Raw genomic sequence first — 12,773 nt, forward strand, 5'->3', positions numbered from 1 at the left:
CCTTTTGTTAACAAGCTCGATGTCGGCGTCTGCCGCATCCAACTGCCATTCTAAATGGGCAAACTCGCTAGTCCGGCTAACCACCGAAGCTTCCATCACCTGCACATAAAGGCAGTATGGTTATTACCTGGGAATATGATCCTCCATTCGTCGTCGTTTCCGACGACAACCAGAGTCTCAGGGGCTACTATGTACACAGGGCACACCTAGCATGTGCAGGATTATCATACATTCTTTTACGTACCTCAAAGCATGTCAGTAGACTCATAAAAGCTTCATGCAATCCTCTTTCGGTGGACGATATTCTCTCCATCACCGTATTCATCAGCACACGGTGTTCATCTGAGATGGCCGCTCGCCCCACCAACTCCCTCAGAACATCCGATCGCACACTAGACGGTGCCGGACTCTTTTGTCTGCTCTCTTCGGGAGCCGGACACTGGGAGCTTCGGGGGTCAATGGGATTATCTTCTGGCCTCACTGGACTCGGAGAGGCCCTCCGCGATGACACTTCAGGGTCGCCCGCTTCCGGAGCGGAGGAGTCCGGAGGAGGCGTTTCGCTCTCCATCATCTCTGGAAGAAGATCCCCCGAAGACGAGCTCATTTGAGAGGGGCTAAGGCTCGAACTGCAAAAATATATGCGTTGGTTATTTTCTCAGAAGAAAAAGATGGCATATCTGTACTATTAAAGTATTTCGGGTCACTTACGACTCGCGGGAGAATTGATCCCCCCGCAGACTTTGTGCGGCAACAGCGCCCCCCAAGGTAGGACCCTCTGCGTGAGACTTCTTCTCCCGTTTGGAAGCTTCGGCTTCCGAATCCCCGGGCGCAGTCCTTTTCCTCTTCTGGTCGTCTTCCTTCATGGAGACGCTCGCTCCCTCGGCTAGAATGGGCAGCGTTGGGGGCCCGCGTCCGCCCGCATTATCCTCCACAGTATCTTCCTTCAAGGGCTCTGGGCAAGGTGCGGTCTGGAGCATCTTTTCCAATACCGGATTTTCCAAACCCTTAGGGAGGGAGGCCGAACACCGAATCAACTTTGCCTTTGTTAGCCAGTCCTGGTCAAAAAGCGGACTCTCAGAAATAATTTCGTAACAAAGGAGAGATAGTATGTTCGGCCGGAAGATGCCTTATCTATTCAGCGGCGCGGTTAATACTCAGGACCACGTCCTCGGTGATTTCCGGACACTCCACCTGAGGTCCGAAGAATGACTTGTACATCTCCTCGTGCGTCAGGCCGAGAAAATTTTGAATGACACGCGGTCCCTCGGGATTGAACTCCCACAGGCGAAGAGGCCGGCGTTTGCAAGGCTGGACTTGACGAACCAACATAACTTGTATTACCGCAACCAAACTGAAATCTCCATTGAAGAGATCTCGAATGCGGCTTTGCAGTATAGGCACATCCTTGGCTGGACCCCAGCTCAGACCTCTGCTGATCCATGACATCAGTTGTGGTGGAGGGCCCGAGCGGAAAACAGGGGCGGCTGCCCACTTGGCACTTCTAGGAGCTGTGATGTAGAACCACTCCTGTTGCCACAATTCAGACACCTCTGGGATGGAACCTTTGGGCCACAGAGCTCCCGTCATCTTGCATATTGAGGCACCTCCGCACGCTGCATGTTGCCCCTCGATCATCTTCGGCTTTACTTCAAAGGTCTTGAGCCATAGGCCAAAGTGAGGGGTAACCCGGAGGAAGGCCTCGCACACGACAATAAATGTCATGATATGAAGAAAGGAGTCCGGAGCTAGATCATGGAAGTCTAGCCCGTAATAAAACATCAAACCTTTGACGAAAGGATCCAGAGCAAGGCCTAGACCTCGGAGGAAGTGGGAGACGAACACGACGTTCTCGTTGGGTTCAGGGGTGGGGACGGCCTGCCCTCGGGGAGGCAGCCGATGCAAAATCTCGGCGGTCAGATATCTGGCCTTCCTCAACTTTTTGATGTCCTCTTCCGTGACGGAGGAAGGCACCCATCGGCCTTGAAGGCTAGATCCGGACATGACTGAAGGTTCGGAGCACCTGACCTGAACTTCGGGCGTTTGAGCTTGAGGTGGGGGAAGGATTCGATTGAGCACGGGAGGGAAAAATAAAAGCCTTGTCCCCTTTATAAAGAGGGTGAATATCAAGCGTCCTCTCTGTGTCCGTTTGGACTTGCCTATAATCTAGGAGTCCTAGAAGTGGTTGGGTTACCCACGCCCGTATTGATGAGAATCCCAGAATAAGGGGACACGATCTCTGCTTTAACAAGACGTGCCAAGGAAACCGCCTTGCATGACGCGCTGAGGTGGGATAATGAAACGACTCGGATAAAGGCTTGGCCGTGGTGTGTCACACTACGGAATACGTCAGCAGATTAGATTTGTGTAAATATTATTCTCTCTATGGCAATATGTGGAAACTTGTTTTGCAGAGCCGGACACTATTTTGGTGTTCAAAATCTTATATGAAGTACTTGGAGGAGGAACCCGCCTTGCAATGCCGAAGACAATCTGCGCGCCAGACTCGTCGTCATTGAAGCCTGGTTCAGGGGCTACTGAGGGAGTCCTGGATTAGGGGGTGTCCGGATGGCCGGACTATACCTTCGGCCGGACTCCTGGACTATGAAGATACAAGATTGAAGACTTCGTCTCGTGTCCGGAAGGGACTTTCCTTGGCATGGAAGGCAAGCTTGGCGATACGGATATGCAGATCTCCTACCATTGTAACCGAATTTGTGTAACCCTAACCCTCTCCGGTGTCTATATAAACCGAAGGGTTTTAGTCCGTAGGACAACACACAATCATACCATAGGCTAGCTTCTAGGGTTTAGCCTCTCCGATCTCGTGGTAGATCTACTCTTGTACTACCCATATCATCAATATTAATCAAGCAGGACATAGGGTTTTACCTCCATAGAGAGGGACCGAACCTGGGTAAAACTTCATGTCCCTTGCCTCCTGTTACCATCCGGCCTAGACGCACAGTTCGGGACCCCCTACCCGAGATCCGCCGGTTTTGACACTGACACAAACTCTGTTCCGTTTCTTTTTTACCTCCTATTTATGGACTCACTTTTGTTAGGGAGTCGATTGAGGACCAAATGGGTATCTTGTCGCTCATCTCCGGCAAGTCAGGCGTCAGTCTGTCCATGGCGGAGCAGAGAATGCTGCCGGGCTCACCGTCCTCGTCATAGGTGACCACAACCCACCCAACCGACCATAATCCTTTGTTCTTGCATTGCATTGCAACCTCATGCTTGACTGCACATCTTGGTTGTGTGATGTGATGAGAACATATATTGGGTATTTGTTTTGTCATATGATGATGATCTCTTTCCAACAAGTAGTCACACTAATTAAATTCAGAAATCTGTTGGACGGCTCTCAACTTTGCAGCTTCATGGTGTACAATTAAAATTTGGCATTAGACAAAACAAAGTGTGATCTGCCTCTCTAAATTTCTTCGAATTCTGAAGTAGTGCCGGATTGAGATGGAGCTAATGTGAAATTAGCTTTTCTTGAAAAGTGTGCAGCGAAGATTGTGTTAATGCATGAGGTAGGATGCGGCACATGTATGGATCCTGAGACAACACATACCCTCTTCTATGTGTTGTTTCGGGATGCTTATATGCATACTTGCTAAAATAACTATACATGTTCTTTTCTTATAAAGTTCAGATCTGACAACCAAGGGAACATTACTCATCAGCTAAAAATGCAGTAGAAGATAATCCAGTAAAAAGTACTCAGTTCTTCATGCCGATTTAAAAAACAATTAACCAGTACCTCCTTTTAAATTGGTTGCTTTGCTATACTGCTAGGTTTGAAGGCGGGCTAGGTTCAATTTTTTAAGATGAGCTAGGTTTGATGATGCACCTTAAGCAATAGTTTATGAATCTGCCAATTACTGTGGCTGGCTGTGACATTCTTAAATGAGAAGTAGACAGGCCTTGTATAAGATGCATTATACAGTTCTAATCAAGTAATTATGGACATGTTCAATTACAGGCCAAGCCCTTTGGTGTGCTAAATGATTAAATTTTGTTATCTAACCGAAGCACTTGGAACTTCTGTGTAGAGGGTTATTTTTCCCTTTAACCAAATGAATGCCAGCTCATAACATATGACGATGCTATCCTAACTAGCTAACTAATTTGGCCGTATGAAGTTGTATATTTGAGTTGCGGGTGTTTGTTGTAGTGCATGGAGTTTATCGTGATGGCCCTTTTGAGTCTCCCTTGTCTGTTTGAACTTCAACAGAAAACTAACCAAAGATTAACATGCATGATATGGTAAATTTAAATTGTCAATTTTAAACTTCATACTATAATATTTTACATCTGATTGGTGCTCATGTCTATGTATTCTAACATTTTATTTGCTTGACACCCTTCAAGTTCAAAATAAACTATGAGTCATTGATGACATTACTAACTGACTGTGTTGTATTATAGGACTAACTATAAGTAAAGTAAACCTTTTCAGGTCAGCGTATTGTGATGTTAGCATGCACCCTGAAGGACTGCGGGAGTTCTTGCCACGCTTAATACAAGTATATGATTTTCCTTGTCCAAGCTAATGCTGCTTAATCTTTCCCCTGTTTACAGTTTTAACATCTGCCTTTTGTATTTATTTCCTAGACTTTGGTGTCAAACATGGTCTACGCTGACGATGATGAATCACTTGTTGATGCTGAGGTGTGGTAAATTTCTTTATATCCTACATGTCTGAGCTGGTTATTGTCTGACAGTGGCATGCTCTGATAAATATAATGTGTTAGCCGCACACCACTGAGATTCCATGCTCTCTTACAAGATGTAAAAGATAGGAATCAACAAAAATGTCCATTTTGGCTTACTACTATATTTCCATGGCATATGCCCGATGTCAGACCTCTTATTAAGTGCTTTCGACTTACTTGACTGTATTTTAGTTGCTTGTGATTCTGTTTTGTCCTAGAAAGCAAACAATGCAAATTATACGGATTTTATGATTCAGTTCATGTTCATCACTTGTCCATTCTTGGTACAACATTACATGCAAATATACTCAGTTGCTGTGTGTAAAGAAGTTCATTCCAAATTCGAGAAAAATTAAGGGGTATCTCACCACGAAGGATTGCTTTATGATCCTTTGTTCTATTTTCTTTTCTTTGTCTAACTGATAACCTGGTCTGCGTCTAACTGATAACCTGGTCTGTATCTAATTATTTGCTAGCTAGCTCTTTCTCTTGCTGCCAATTTCTTTGCTTTACATTGTCATTTTTTAAAATACTAATTATACATGTCAAGAGACTATGCAGTATAGAAGTTTTACATGCAGATCTTCTTGATTTTATATCATGCGCTTATGTGCTTTGGTTTACGTTTCCGCAAAGAAGAAGAAATATTCAGTTCTCCATGTGAAGTTTGAAAAATACAATTAACCAGTCCCTCATTCTAAATTTGTTGCTTTGGTCTTCTGCTAGGTTTGAAGACGGGCTAGGCTCAAAGTTTTAAGATGGGCTAGGTTTCACTAGTGTGTGCCATCGACTTGGTCTCAACCATCTTAGGGCAACCCGTTGCTTTAGGGAGATGGCGGTCCCTTTGACGGCCTCCGGGCTCGGCTCAATGATTGGGATCGGTCATCGTTGGTGGCGGCGAAGGTGGTATGCAGTTTTGACCATGGAAGAGCCCGTACAAATCAGAAGGCAAAGTTGGGAAGCTCCTACAAAGGTAAATGCTATGGTACATGCATATAGATGCTTGATCATTTATTGTGAATTATTGAGAAATAAAGAAATAATGCGCTCTTGAGATTTGTTTGTTGTGAAAGGTAAATTATTGTTCTAGATTTGCACAGATACCATCCATTATATACCAATGTGTTCACTTCTGTACTGCTGCAGGCTATGGCATTAGGCCATTAGTATTACGTGTTGTGTGGTCTGACTATTACAATGCGTATCAAGAAGTATCTGTGACGAGGCAGCTAGCCTTAAAGTGGATCTACCGCGTGCTACTCCTGTCCCCTCTCCCTCAATTCATCCTCATGGATCTGACAAGGTGACTGTCTCCTTCTCTGCTCTCAATGCCTCTAATTTGTTACTTAAAATTGAACTATTTCTCTGTTTCTACCTATTTCCTCTGTCAATGCAATGGCTTAAGCCCCCAGGTAGCTGCATAATTCATTCATGTCATGCGTTAAACAAATCGATTCTACTCAATACCTCTTACCCACTAATTGAACATCAATATAGACTGATTATTACTGCTTAAATAAATCACTAAATGTATCAGCATGATTGCCTGTGCTCGGACAATAATATTTATTTCATGTTAATCTACAAATGTTCTTTACCACATGAAGATTTCACAATGGATTGCTTACTAGCTTGGTTTTGTTCTGTAACATAAGTTACATGACACTGAAACATGCATAGCCCACATAGTTTCTTTTCATGTATAATTGTTTCTTTTGTTCACTGGATGCTTCATTACTAAATCTCTACATTTGTGCATATCTTCTATCTGACCTAACACATGTGTACTACATATTGCCATGAGTTTCAAAAATTAGATGTTCCTGGAGATATTCCAAATTTGATTATCTATGCCTATTTGATGACCAACTTCCTTCTAAGAAAAAAACCCATCATCTATCTCAGTTACTTCCCTTTTATATATAATAGGTACTTTCATTAAGTGCATGCTTGATTAGTAAAACTTTACATTTATACATATGTATCTTACCTAAGACATGTCTACTACAATCCTGATTTTTCTATGGGCATTGAATAGTGAGCGACGGAGGCTGTATATCATGAGGTCGTTCGGCATGGATAGGGCTCGTCATGCCGCGCCGCCCTCCCTACCTCCTTCCCGTCATAGCCTTATGGGAATTGGCTTACAAAGTGATTCTATACTTTAAATTATATCCTTTCTTAATATATGTGCTTGTCCATTCAGGTTTATCTTCGCTTGGAATTGGTGGAAGCGATTTTATCCCCCATTTTCTTTCTCTATGTTCTGTTTTCTAAGCAACATAAGTGGTGTCAATAATATGTGATACTTGTGCATTTCTATCTTTAGGCAGGACATCCTTTTCACAACAAGAGATGAAAATGCTCCTATTGTACCTTCGCTTTTATGTTGCGTGTGTTGCTTTTGAACAATTATCTTTTATGTCACCATTCATGTAAACTACAAGGACATATTAATATCTATGACTCCTAAGGCTGATTCATGGTATGTGTGTGTTGCATTTCCACCGTTCTCTTATTGCTGACCATGTAATAACATTGTGAACTACACCCAACAACGTGAAAGGGGCGCCTCCTACCTGGCACCGCCCAGCTTCGTCTCAGGTGGCGCCCCAACCACTAGTGCTGCATCAAATGCTAGTGCAATGAGTGTCCTCACTCCTTTGTTTTAACTCTTGTGCTGCATCTTATTATTGCATCAATGTTCCATAAAATTAATCTTATGGCTAAATTGTTTTAAAGAGATTAACTACATACATTGACAATTTGCGAACTGTGAGTTCTTTCCAGAATGCTTCTAATACACGAATTGCAAACTACATGAGGTGCTGCCTTGCTACAAGTATGTCCCTCGTAAGTTCGTTTTAGACACGCCTGTTAGATGGAACTCTACATATATGATGCTTAAGCATCTTATTACACATAAAGATAGTTTTATTGTTTTTATTAAGTCAATTTACTCTATCAATTATGGAACAACCCCAACTCACCCCTAATGATTGGCATATTACTGAAGTACTGCTAAGTTTTTTTAGAGCTTCTTTACGATTCAACTGTTGCTTTGCCTGGGGTTTATAATCCCACATCTCCTTTAATGGTGCATCATATTTTAGAAAGCTACCCACATGAAAGCATAATAAAGTGATTTTGCAGTTATGTGATGTTGTTGTTGCCATGAAAAGCAGGTGTTTGAAATACTGGGAAGAAATTCCAATGTTGTATGCATTTGTATTTATTTTAATCATATGGCTAAACTTGCAAGGTTTGGTAATGTATAATTAGAAGCATGTCAGAGTTAGTTGCAAAGGCCTCCGCTAGCACCAACAACTAGAAAGAAGAAAGGAGCATGGGGAAAGATATTTGGTTCCTCCTCCTCTTCCTTGAGCCCTTCAACACCAACAAAAGCAACGCGTTGCAATGACAGGTGACGAGGCTGGGTGTTAGCAACGTACCTTAACAGTGATAAAATCAACTAGTGGAACAAAATGACGATGACTTCCAACATATGGCAGTGGGAGCATGATCACAAACTTACATATCTGATGATTTCCATAATTAACACGAGATGTGTTAGCGGTACCCGGCTCAAGGTATCATCGGAGTTTACTTTCAATCCAGTCGGAAGAATACTCGATGAGAAAAGAAACAGTCTCACAAGTCATAGGGCGAAGATACTAATGATCATGGAAGATTGGGAACTAGCCACACAGAGAGCCTAACACAATACGAATAACATAGATTTGTCATTCATGCTTGAAAATCTTTATTTAGACGACGAACAACCAGAAAAATAGTTGTAATATGTAATTTTGAGCAAACTTTGCACTACTCTTTTTCCTAACCAAGGTTTTCCTCCAAGGGGATATTTACCTGGAAGGTTTTAATGAGGTAGCTACTAATAAAGTTCAATATTTATCCATATGACACCTAGCTTCTTTTTTAGTCGAGCTTTTAACTAGTTTTTCCCTATATTTCTATGTATATTTCTTGATTTTAAATCTTCTTGTATGTTTTCATTACACATTTTTATATTATTTGAATTAAAAAACCAAAAGGCCCAGAAGGCCGAGCGACTCATAAGGCCGAAACGGCCCACCAAGCCAAAAAGAAAACCGTAGCTGTGTCGTGTCGTACGGGCGCCTCTATATCTCGCCTTCAGCGAGAGTGTAGGAACCCTCGCAGAAGTGGAGACTAAGATGGACCGGCCCAGGAGCGCGGGAAGACACAACCTCCTTTTTTTGTTCTTTTAGGTTTTACATTTTTTTGCTTTATTTTTATTTTATTTATAGTTTAAAATATTCTATATATATATTACAAAAATTCTATAAAAATATTTGAAGAATGTTGACCAAACATTTAAAAATATCAAATATGTATAGAAAAAATGTTTATCACATATATGAAAAATGTATTAAAAATGTGTATAAAATTTTTGATCATGTATTTACAAAATGTTAATCAAGCATTTGAATTGTTTTGAACAAGTACTCGAAAAATGTTCATGAAGCATTTGAAAAATGTGAAATGTGTATTGAAAAAATGTTGTCCATGTATTAAAAAATGATGGTTTTTTATTATGTAGATAAAATGTTAATCAAGAATTTGTCCAAATGTTGAATAAGTATTTGAAAAATGGTGATTAAGCAATTCAAAAATGTTAAATGTGTATAGAAAAAATGTTCACCATGTATTAAATTTTTTTGACATTTTTTGGTCATGTATATAAAAATGTTAATCAAGCATTTGAAAAAAATGTTGAAAAAGTATTTGTAAAATGCTGATCAAGCATTTGACGAATGTTAAATGTGTATAGGAAAAATGTGATCATGTATTTAAAAAATGACGAATTTTTTTCTATAATGTATCTAAAATATATTAATCAAGCATTTGAAAAAAATGTTGAACAAGTATTTGGAAAATGTTAATCAAGCATTTGAAAAATATTTAATTTGTATAGAAAAAAATATTGACCATGTGTTCAACAAATGTTAAGATTGCATTTAGCAAAATGTTAATCAAGCATTTGAAAATCTTAAAAATGTGTATAAAAATATTGATCATGTATTAAAAAAATTAGATTTGTATTGAAAAGATGTTAAATGCATATTAGAAAATTATTGTTGACGTATACAAAGGTATAGAAATAAAAACAAAGAAAACCAAATAAACCAAAGAGAAAAGAAATAAAAACTAAAGATACAAATGAAAAAAACACAAAAGAAAAGGTAAAAAATAGAAAAGGAAAGAAAATAAAAAAAAAGAAAAAAATCTAGAGAAAACCAGCTTGACTTGCTTCATGTAGGCCGTGCCCCGAAAGTACCTTTCTACACCTGAGCTCATATGCTCCTGGTGTGAATAGTAAAATAAATAAAATAGAAAAACACTTTAATAAATTCTGATTTTTTTCGTGGCATACTTTAAAAAATGTTTCTTGTGCATGTAAAATTTCATTACTAAATTAGATTGGTGGAAGTCCTGGCAAAACAAAAACAAAATCAGAGCTTGAAAATGCGTTTGACAGTAACATTTTTCGTAGCATCAATTTTATTTTTTTACCACGTCTTCCACCAATGTCATTTTGTGATCATTTTTTACATACACAACAAACATTTCTTAAAATGTGCCATAAAAAATACATAACTTTTTGAAATGTTTTTTATTTTATTTATTTTACTGTTCACACGAGAAACTCCACGTCAGTCACGCCCCCGCTACTTAACACAAACAATTGGCAGGGCGTGATGGCTAGCGGCGATCGATCTCTTGCTGGAGCTTAAGGGCTTCGATCCCTCGTTCTCCCTTTTTCTTCTCTTTTCTTAACTATGCGTGAAATGGGCTAGCCCGACTACTGTAGCCGCTTTAGTGAGACATCCTACGGTCTTACTGAAGCGAGACATAGTCGACGCGGTGTCATGCCAACCTTTATAACTGGCATGCCAGGGCAATCCCCGTGGCCAAGCCTTCGGGCCGCATGGGATGGCCCTTTTATAAAAGACCCGACACATGTCATGCCATGTCTAGGGAAGCAAGACATATTCAATGGGACCTGTATATCACCCGTAGTGCAATGCGTACACGCTTTGGCCCGGATCATTTCGGGATGGGGCGCCTAGTTTTTCCTTTTGTCTTTTTAGTGTTTGGGATTTCCGAAAAACGTTCATGTTTTTTTAAAATGTTCACAAATTGGAAAAAAGGTTCACAAATTCAAAAAATATTTATAGATTTAAAAAATGACCATGAATTCAAAAGTAGTTTATGTATTTAAAAAAATGTTCCGAATTCAAGATTTCTAGTTAATGTTTCTAATTTATTCTGAATTTTAAAGTCTATGAATAGAAATCTATTTTTTTCTTTTTCATCTCAATAGAAGGAACTGAGAAGTTTTATTGTGTTGGCAATGTATTTTAAGATAGAAACTATCGAGGAGAATAATTGAAACTGGATAAAAAAACAGGAATATTTTTTTTGAAAAAGATTGGAAAAAGATAAGTAGAATTATACTCAAAACAAAAGGTTCACCGATTCAAAAAATATTTGCAAATTCAGAAAATGTTTGTGAATATCAAAAGTTGTTCCATTTTTTAAGTATCCTTAATTAAAAAAATGTTGGCGAATTTCAAATTGTTTCCGAATTGGAAATATGTTCTCGGATTTTGAAACATGTTTGCGATTTCAAAAAGTGTTCATGATTCTGAAAAATGCTCATGATTTTTTTCGAAAATATAAAGATTTACCAAATTTTCATGATTTTTCCATGAGTTAAAAAATGTTCAAAAAATCAAAAAATGTTCAAGAATTTACAAAATTCTCGGGAGTTTGAGAAGTATTCATTGAATTGGAAATTGTTCTTGATTTTCGTAAAATTTTGCAAAGTTTAAAATTATTCTCGATTTTCATAAAATTTTGCAAAAAATAAAAAACACACTTAAAAAGAATCTTAAATTTGTAATTGTTTGTGATTTTAAATAAATTTCACCAATTTAAAAAGGAAAAAAAAGAAGACAAACAGAAAACAAATAAAGAAACAGACTAACAGATGACCCATTACCGCGAGCAGATGTGCGTGTTTTGACGCTATCGCCCGACCCGTGCGCAGTATAGGATCCCCGAGGCAGCCTTTCACAGTACTATTCCCAAGCACCTTGAATTTGGTAAGGATTTTTTATAAGCTTTTGACAGTGTCCATTGATCCATGGAAGCATTCACCATTCGACGCAACATGACCAACACCACAACAGCGTTGCACGGGTAGAAGCAGGCGACGGGCGCGCAGGTGCAGCACCCGTGCCCGAGCACACAGGCGGAGCCACGACGCACCCAAACGAAGGAGCAGCAACAGCAAATTAGCAGCATCAACGGAAGTCCTAATCTCAGCCGAGCTCAAATACTGTTGGCATGAACAGTTAAAAATTTCAAAGCAAATTAAAAAAAAGCTGTACCTTTTGTGATGTGACAAACATTAAAAAAAAAATATTCCGAGTGTTTGCAAATTTTCATCATCATATGACATTTGTGGATGTCGTGGCAAAAAAGATAAAGTCAGTGCTCCAAAATGCTTTCGAAAATAGCATCTTTGGACCATCATTTTTCTTTGGACGAGTTCCACGAATGTGATTGAATGATGAAAAATTGCAAGCACTTAAAACATTTCTCAATGTTTGCCAGAGAAAAACCCAGAATTTTTTTATTATTTTCTATTTTTTCGTTCATCCGGGCTAAAGCTAAGAAACCCCATGCCCCAGCAGCAGAGGGTATATTGCGTGCGTAGGCATCACCCGGAGGGAGGAAAGAAAGAAAGAAAGGGAGAAAGCGACGAGGCGTCGGGAAAAGCGGGAGTCGGCGCACCCCGTCGCCGACCGACCAAACCCTGCCAGCCTGCCGTCCTCGCCCCGCGACGCAACCACGTACTCGGCGCAAGCCAACACAATATCCCAAAGGCCAAAGCCGCCGCGCCGTCCGTCCCTCCCCCTCCCTTCCTTCCCTTCCCTCGCCCCACCCCTCCCCTCTATTATATCCTGTCCCCTTCTCGAAGCCACCGCCTCCCTCCCCCTC

This window comes from Triticum aestivum, chromosome 6A (assembly GCF_018294505.1).
Source record: "Triticum aestivum cultivar Chinese Spring chromosome 6A, IWGSC CS RefSeq v2.1, whole genome shotgun sequence".
Lineage (NCBI taxonomy): Eukaryota > Viridiplantae > Streptophyta > Magnoliopsida > Poales > Poaceae > Triticum > Triticum aestivum.